The 8,579-nt window shown below is 39.6% G+C and overlaps 1 long non-coding RNA gene across 1 annotated transcript; it reads left to right on the top strand.

Moving 5' to 3' along the window:
- On the top strand, nucleotides 1–919 carry LOC147874926 (uncharacterized). The gene is made up of 3 exons (XR_015532825.1): nucleotides 1–122; nucleotides 690–781; nucleotides 903–919. It is a non-coding gene; the product is annotated as an uncharacterized LOC147874926 (long non-coding RNA).
- Nucleotides 920–8,579: the final 7,660 nt, after the last annotated feature.

The following is an 8,579-nucleotide window of genomic DNA, read 5'->3' on the forward strand; positions in this document are numbered from 1 at the left end:
AAGGTTAGAGGAGGGAGTTTTGGGTGCGGTACCCATTTAGTTGTCAGGCACCAACACTGGCATCATATTCAGCCGAAGGGAAGTTGCTAACAGGAGGCCAACTTGCTGTTTCTCCACGTTAAGTAAGTACGCTGTGCGATAAGTCACGCCAAGGGCCCAATGTTGGGGGGGGGAACAGACAACTAAAATATCGAAAACCCGGCTTAATTTACGCCTCAAAGTACTTTAATTCTGTGCGCTCACTTAGACCTATTTCACATTTTATTTACGTCTTTGTAGTTTCTGTATCAACACTGCGAGCAGCTCAGACCAACGTCGAATGATGGGATTGGATATGGAAGGAAGCGGTCGTGGTCTAATTTTACGTTCTATCCTGGAATTTTCCAGAAGGGACTGGGAAAAAAAAACATGATAACTCTCGGTTAGGTTAGCGAGGGTCCAGGACGAGAATTAAACCCGACATGTTCTTATGTTATATTTTTCTAAATAAATAAAAGTTGGATTACTTTTAAAGACGTCGCTATACAAAACATTTTGCCCCATATTTGTTCGTGTTTCTGAATAAATCATAAATCACTTACGCTCTGTATATTTGAAAACTTTGCATTGAATTTCACTTTTATCCCTGGTCGTATTCTGGGGTTTTACTTAGCGATGTACAGGTTTCGCTTTCATGTTGTCTGTTACAGGACCATCAGCCCATTTCAGAGTCTCTGCCTCGCAAGACAAACTCTACCTCTTCGAGTTACGTGAACTGATTACACTTGAGAAGTTAATAATAGTGAGTTCCAGAAAGTATAAACTCTTACCTGGAACGAACTTCTGCGGTTATTTTTAAAAAAAATAAGAGGCCGCTTCCAGATCGTAATTTTTCAATGTTCTTTTTCCACGCCGTATTGTAGCAACATACAAGATGGACGACATTAAATGCATCGTAAAAGAAGACACATCGTGCACTGCAGGGGAGCAACAGAACGTACGGAAGAGTCCAGACCGACGAGAGACCACGACCGGAATCCTCCGGCTGAACATCAATAAACCGAGGCGCAGCTCCGGCAGTTCAGTTGAGTTCCGGAGTCCTCCGGGTCCATCCGGACCTGTTGACCTCAACGTAATGGCAAGTTATCCAGCATTCCTAACCATAGCCCCTTGATGTCTTTGACAAACAGAACTGTATTTTGAAAAAAACGTCGCCGAAACACGTAACATGTATATACAGAATGGAACACAATTAATAGTCCCATTTGAAATAATTGGATTTCTCATTTATTAGCTCTCGATTCTTTTTATGTAAACTCAAGCGCAACTTACCGATTTTCTCAGAAACAGCTCTTTGTACAAGAAACTGGTAAGATTATAAAGTAGAAATACCATTAAGAACTACAACATTTTTGGTAAACAGAGTTTTGCTATATCAAAAGGAGAATTTTTATGATTCTCGACCTTATGGAGATCACGTTTACATGACTATAAGAGAGTTTCATGCTTAAATTATTGTAGCCCTTGCCATAGAAACGCTGTTATGGGAAATTCGGTCTTATGATCTGAATTGTTGACGACAATGTATTTTGTTTCGTCGTTTGGCTAACAAATTTCGTTATCCACAGCTTTTCTCAGCGTATATAATTGTTTGACGGTTATCACAGTAGCAATTGGAAGTTCATTAATTTCTTCACAGATAACAATGAAAACCCACACACATTTGACCTGTTCGCAATATAACGCTACTTTTAAATAAAATTGAAATTTCCCTTGGATCCCATTAATTTACTTAAATACAAGAAAATATAATTTGATGGTCTATGTAGTGTGATACTCTATTTGTGCATTTTTATTTTGTGTGAAGGAAAGTGAAAAGAAATTACGTAAATTAATGAAGAACTCAATTGGAAAATACTGGAGCATACTTTTAATTTCATAGCATGTAACTTCTATGAATTCTGTCATTAAGGTCGTTTGTTTCTCTTGTATCGATTAATCGATCATGTTCGAACTTCAGATGAGAGAAGCGTAGCTTTAATACACGTCGATATGTATCGCTGGCTTCCTAGATGAGATCTGAACGTAGGGCTTCGAGGAGACAAAGTAGGAGAGCTGATCGCTCAACCATGACGCGATTTGCAGTGGCTGTCACGTGAGGATCTAAATAGCTGAGGAAACCTTAAATCCAGAGTGTTTTTTTAAGGAAATGGATGTACGCGTCGATTCTTATAATCCGCAATATTTATATTTATGTCCGCTGGATATGTCTTAAAAATGACGGACATTTCTCATGAATCTTTCAATTTTATTTTATTCCTGTAAGTAAGAAAATAATGATAAGTCTAACCGCACAAAAATGGCGGCTTGCTTTGTAGCTGAGGGATGACTTATTTCTCGTCATTTGCGCAAAATTTCGCAAACAGCTGTTGATGGATGGTGGTTCCACATTTCCGCCCTTCCGGACATTTGTTGCCGCCACACAGCCCATCAATAAATGCAGCACGCAAAACAAACATCACAGACAAATTGGATCTGCTGTTTCGATTTCACTAATCTTCGATATTAACTGTCAAAATTAACAGACCAACGTTTTAATATGCGCAAGGCTCCGGGAGAACGGTCTAGAACGAAGACAAACTGCTTTGTTCTTTAAGACTTGAAGATTACAGAAGAAAAGCGACTATCGTGTCTACTTACGTATGTATGTGCGTGTCATTACAGGTCAATTGTTGTGTGGTAACCTAACCTAAAAATACGTAATTTTGTTGGGGTGAGTTTACAGTTATTCAACTCGAGCACCGCTGGACTGATTTTGATGAAATTTGGCACGGGAAATCTGACAGTTAAACTATACTATGTGAGTGTGAAGTGAAATTTGGGATGCTGTAGTAAGGATGGGCGAGAAAGGCCGAAACATGTAGATGTAGAAGGGATGAAAAAATTTAAAAAAAACGGTAGAATTAGGGACGGTGATAAATACGCCAAAGGGGGAGGGAATAGCGATGTATGGCAATATGAACTGAAATGGAGATGAATAAGGGACAAAGGAGAATTGAGGTAAATGTACGAATATTAAAAATTAAAGGTATAAAAAGACTTAATTACCATTGAATTTTAAAAGGCTTTTAATCCGGTATGTTTGTTACGCGTACTTCATTGGTTTTGTAGACTTGAAGGAGAAAGACCTCTAACAGTTAGTCCCAATTTATTGTCACTTAAAGGGATTAAATCTGAACGAGCCAAATTAAATGGATATCGTAATAAAATTAACATTCACCCAATCAGAATGAAAATCTAAATCCAAGTGAGCAAAATTCAAAAAGAAGTGTAACTAGAACTGGCCTATTCAGAATGATGTTATTATAATTTCCTCCACATCGGATCAAATTGATATACGGACGTCTTGATGGTCACAGCGTCGTTTTCTGAAAACGGATTGTGACGCTGGGAATTTAATCTGATTTAAACTAAACTGTGAGAAACACTTTCAATCCTTTTCTGCCGAATAATCATCAGAGTTGTTCTTGGGAAGCTTGTAGTCACTCAGCTATCCAAGGAGGTTCATTACCGTGTTCCACTGTACCGAATTCTGAGCCAATGCCCTGCTCATGACGCGGTAACTTAATAGAAGTTTTTGGCCCCCCCAAAAAATCGATATCGAAATTGGGCCATCCATCATATTCAACATGGATGACAGTGTAAGTGGAACTACTTTTGAAGTTGCCAAGTGCAAGGACTCGCCTTTTTATTGCCTCCTTAATTTAACGTGGGCCCTTCTGCGTTTCAAGTGTTTTATTTTTTTATAAAAGCGTGACATCCTAAATAAGATTTATGCACCACTGTGATGTGGAACTTAGGTACTTCTAACTAACTATCTAGATGGCTTACCGAACCCGAAGGTTCATCACCGAATTAACCAAAGCCCTCCACCGGACCCTGTCCTAGGTCAACGAAATCCAGTCTCCTTCAACTCCTATCTCCCATAGATCCCGCCTGAGATTATCCTCCCATCTACGTCTAGGTCTCCCCAGCGGTCTCTTCCCCTCAGATTTCCCAACCAATAATTGGTGCACATCTCTTGCCCCCATCCATGCGCGCTACATGTCCCGCCCATCTCATTCTTCTCGACTTAATCACCCTGAACTTAGGTACTTCACCGTCAAGAGAGTTTTGTGCACGCAGCACGCCTGCGTTTTTAAGGTTAACGCCGTTCTCAAACTTGGCCCACCCACGTCACGAACGGAAGGACGCAGTCCTTAGTATATTAAAATTAAATTCCTTAAATGAAGGGACGTTTTGTAGATTCCGGGCTTCTGAGCCGTATGGATGTGTGCTAAACCTTCGGTAGAACTTTCCGCCTCTATTATCAGTGTTGATGATGATGTAGTTATATGTTATATATTATTTTTCTAGTAGGGAATGCATTTTTAAAATGTTAATAACTGTCTTTATAATAATTCACGGACTACTGAAAAATTGTTTACAAAACTTTGCATGAAAATCGCCTGAATTACCTTTCCGTTCCTACAATTCAATATCGATTGAAGTGAAAATAAACCGAACGTCGTGGTCAGGTGGTTAGCACTCCTGCGTGTTATTTGGGAAGTCCCTGATTTAAATCTCGGCCAAGAGATAGGCTGGCCTTTAGTGGATTTCCTCACTCCCTCTTGGCAAATTCCAGGAAAGTACGACCGCTTCCTTCCACATCCTTTCAAATTCATTATTCACTATCAACCCCTGATTCGACGCTGTATAGTCTGGGCTACTGAAAAAAAGCGTCGTTAAATAAATTATAAATAATTAAAAACAGATGCAGAGCAAACTAGTGGTGAGTGAAGTATTTTTTAGGAGAAAATCACTGCGCATGCCCAAAACCATTTTCAATGTACGCCCTAACGCCTTAGAAGCTCGCGTTTGTTCCGCAAGGTAACATAAAATGTGCGCGAACGGAATTGGGAACCGCTGGACTATTTTATTTCATTCGGAGTTGCAGTGACTCCATCCAGGGCAAGGACACGTGACCTTATCTACAATCAGATAAAACTTTTATGAGACTAATACTGATATTTTTACGTCCCGTTAATTACAACTTAGTCCTTGGTATTATTTCCTTGATAATTAATCCGTCCTTTCATTAACTTCAGCATTCCATGGCCTCCCTTACGGATTGTCCTCGAACTTGTTGCTGGGGGTTACTAAAATTGGACGCGTGTTACCGCAACCAACTGACATGATTGTTGCCTCGTGTTTTCCCTCCCGCCTTCCCCCGCCGCTAACGCCTAGAGACAGTTCGTGACTAGACATCATTTTGAAGTTTCGTGATACAACGCCGTGCGTCTCTAGCGGCCTAATGTAATGAGATGATCACAAGAATAAATGTTTGTAGTGCTTTTTGTTTCTCTCTTCTTCTTTTTTTTCATTTCGGTGAGCAGTTGTTTCGCAGAACGTCTACTAGCACACATTATCCACAGACATGGGTGGGAATTAGCCCAACTACGTCACGCGAATGCCATGTACACATGTTTGCCTGTATTTCGTAATAAAATTAACATGCCCTTTGTTAAACCCGCCTTACCGACAAAACGTCCGTCCGTACTGACAGACACAACCCGTAACAATTACAAAGATTAATCAGTTAATGCCGTCTGTGGAATACAAATCGCTGTTTTATTCTGTGAATTTTATGAAACTGACAGAGACATCTAGCGGGCCAAACACAGAATTACTGACTGTTACATCAGGTGGTACATGTAGTTACCATTGGATTTTAAAGGCTTAGGTCGTCGTATACCTGTTACATGGTTCTTCATTGTTGGTTATTTTTAACTTGTTCTTTTCTATTCAGTGAACGAGCTAAAACTAATTGAGACTTTAGCAAAGTTTCTTCCAGACTTCATCCACTTCATTTAAGAGTACTTAAATAAAACAGAGATAATAATGTGTTCTTATCGCGATTTCGTCACTGAAAATCTGACCCTTTTCTGCTTCCATTTATGTAATGAACTTCTTGGCAGAAATCGGATTAACGCTTGTTGAGTCTGCCATTGTAGAGGTAACGATAAAACCAAAACGTATTGCAGTCGATTTCCTACAACAATCGATCAGGAGCTCTGTTCGACTTGAAACATCTTATATTGCTCTTATTTCGCAACGCTGGACACCTGTTCCCTGCTTCGTAACCCTTACTGATGTACTGCGTGGATCTGCCCTCCTCTGTCTTCCGATTTATTCACGCAAATCAATTTAGAAGCATTTTATAAACAACATATATCATATATTAATATTACGAACATTTTATAAAACAGCTTGCCAATAGAGGTTACATCCTTTAACCTCTATTTTACTGAATTTCTTGAGTTGCTTGTCCTAGTAGTTTATCACGTACGTAACTGTTTTTTATTTCCAGTCTTCTTTGAAAAGTTAACAAGTACTCGCCAAAAAAAAGCTCTGAAGATGTTATTGCGTCCTTATATACCCTACGATTCATCCATAAAATGTATTTACTAACCATAATACATCTTTGTCTTTACGGTTTATTCCACTTTAAATAATCTGTGTAGTTTATATGGCGTCTGTATTGATCTACTATACGAATCAAATGATGACACGTTTTTTCCAAGGACCTGGGAAGGTGAATTGATAAACCGCTTTATTGAGAACGGTAATATATTTTCTGGGGATTTTACCCGTGACCTCTTGTAATAAGAGTCTGATGTTTTTGCCTATCTGCTATTATCTATGAGCGATCACGCACGAAATGTGAGCAGAAATGTATTACATCAACTGGTATCAGTTTCATGTTTAAACGTGACATTAATTAGCATAACAGCTTATCTTCGTAATTACTACTATTACTATTCTGTTTCTCATCGCACGTCAGCGCAAACATCCAGACATTCTGCCTGTCGAGTCAGCCAATAAGTTCTATTTCACGTTCTGCATAGAAAGGAATTTTCTATGGGGCTTTACTTTTATTCCAGAGGGTGGGTCACAACTCCTTGACCTCGTTTGCTATTGGTTCTTTGACGACACGACATATATGTGCTCATGAGCCACGTGCGACCCCGTGACTGCTTCACAGATTTCGTTCATCCTGGATTAATGAGGAGCATTTCAAATTGGGGGTGGGGGGGTGTAAGAAAGAATGGATAGGGTGTGGCTCTCTCTCCCTCTCTCAAGGCTATCGCAAAGTTTCTACTGTGCGTTTCTTGTATCTGCTGTTTGTCGAAGCGAATTGATCCGTGCTCCTGACTTGTCTTCGGAAACGCCCGATGTTATCGGTGTTAGAAGATCAAACGTGAATGTAAGGGGTCTGAACCGATCCAGGTCCAAAGTTGTGATGGCTTTCGACATGGATTTTGGCAGCTTACAGGAGTGACAGTGACATTTTTTTAGGGACTACCGTCATTGAGCACAAAGATCATAAACACAAGTCAGTATGGCGTGTTTTGTTGGAATTACAACGCTGAAGACATGATTTTGACTGTGTATTTACTCAGTATTTCAGATAATATTTGAATGATAAGCAGGTAGGCTTTTGTTAAATGTGTCTTTGATCCTGTAACTCCTAAGTGGAGCATAGGGCCTCCTTTCGGAAGTTTCATGGTCTTTAAAGCGTGCGTTTAAGAGTAGTGAGTGACTAGTCCACTGACTCTGTAAATGTGTCTTCACGAAGTATAATCTAATTACAATCTGACATACAGTTAAATTAAGTCTGTAGTGTTCTTAAGTTGTATCAGATCGATTCCTAGCAAGAATGTGATCATTCTTTTTTATTTCCCGCGACGTCCACGCCGGTAATTGGCTTTATTCGATGGGTTTTATGAACTCTTTCTCGAGGGGTAAATGTGTTAGGGGCTTAAAGTTGCCAACTCGCCTCCATCTGGTGCCGAGGTTAAGGGGTGGAACTCTCTGACCCGTCAGAGTTGAAAGTTCGGATTGAGTACTATCACTTTTCAGTAATGCCCCTGACAGCTAGTTCACCCGGCTAACCTACTCGGACAGAGCTCTGCTTCTGTGCCTGTGACGAACGAGTGGAATGCTACTAGCACGTACTAGCAAACCAACGCGTATACTTACAGAACCAGTAAAAATATTTGAATAAGTTCTTTTAATATTATTATTCATGTTTATTCTTTCAGTTCTGGTGTGCCATTAAAGGAAATGAAATGGATGCCCAGGGTTTTATCCTGGGTAAATGCAAAACAAGTTATTTGCTAGACTACCGTTCCCAGAATTGCTCTCAAATTCACTAATCTGATCAATATAAAATGATTGTTTATGGCGTAAAATCGGTTGAAGCGTGATGGATGATAAATTATTGTAATTAAACGCTGAAATTCGATAATGTGTGAATCTTAGTTATCTTATATGGCAACTGTAATATTTCCCCGAAACGGAAAACCTTCAGTAGACGACGTGTCTAATCCCCGAAAGACAACGTTAAGGCCACACCAAAGAAATTTATTCCGAATTTATTATCGCAGTTTCGTTTGTTTTCTGTTTCTTTAAAGCTTACATAATCTCCCATTTCAATCTCTTTACGCGGTCTTCTCTTTCCACTTTCGACACTGTTATCTTTATTTTAATTTTAGTTT

The sequence above is a fragment of the Zootermopsis nevadensis genome, unplaced genomic scaffold (assembly GCF_977971745.1).
Source record: "Zootermopsis nevadensis isolate Lab colony 2312 unplaced genomic scaffold, Znev_1.0 Znev_ptg000003l, whole genome shotgun sequence".
Taxonomy (NCBI): domain Eukaryota; kingdom Metazoa; phylum Arthropoda; class Insecta; order Blattodea; family Termopsidae; genus Zootermopsis; species Zootermopsis nevadensis.